We start from the raw sequence: 492 nt of genomic DNA, 5'->3' as shown, positions 1-492 counted from the left end.
TGTACACAAAGTTGTATTTTTTTCTCCCTCCCCACAGAGCCCGCGAGGGGACATGTGGGATTTTTTTTTTTTCTTTTTCATTTGCGTTCCCTCGCAAAAGTTTGTTTCGTATTAACTCAATTAAATCAGACTTTTACTTTGAAATATCCGGTTATAAAAACAGGACGTGTCGCCATATTGATGTTGCTTGGCTGCTGACCTGGACTTTCTACTCCTTAGGCAAGAAGTAGAAAGTCGTTACTTCTATTTAATTTTTGCTTGTTTTCATTCCAGTTTGTTATTATAAAAATAAATATTATCCATAGTGCTTCCTAGATATTGAATTTAATTGTTTGAATGAGAAGTCACCATTGCTAATTCTTTTAGCTCAAACTAAAATTACTCTTTGATTTTGTTTAATAAAGAATAACATGGATCCAGCAACTGTTTCCTGTAGACACCTATGATCTGTATTATGTATGATTCTGAGTACTGTATTGAACTGGTGTACAT

Source organism: Austrofundulus limnaeus, unplaced genomic scaffold (genome assembly GCF_001266775.1).
Source record: "Austrofundulus limnaeus strain Quisiro unplaced genomic scaffold, Austrofundulus_limnaeus-1.0 Scaffold656, whole genome shotgun sequence".
In the NCBI taxonomy this organism is placed as follows: domain Eukaryota; kingdom Metazoa; phylum Chordata; class Actinopteri; order Cyprinodontiformes; family Rivulidae; genus Austrofundulus; species Austrofundulus limnaeus.
Note: the sequence above shows the minus strand (reverse complement) of the source record.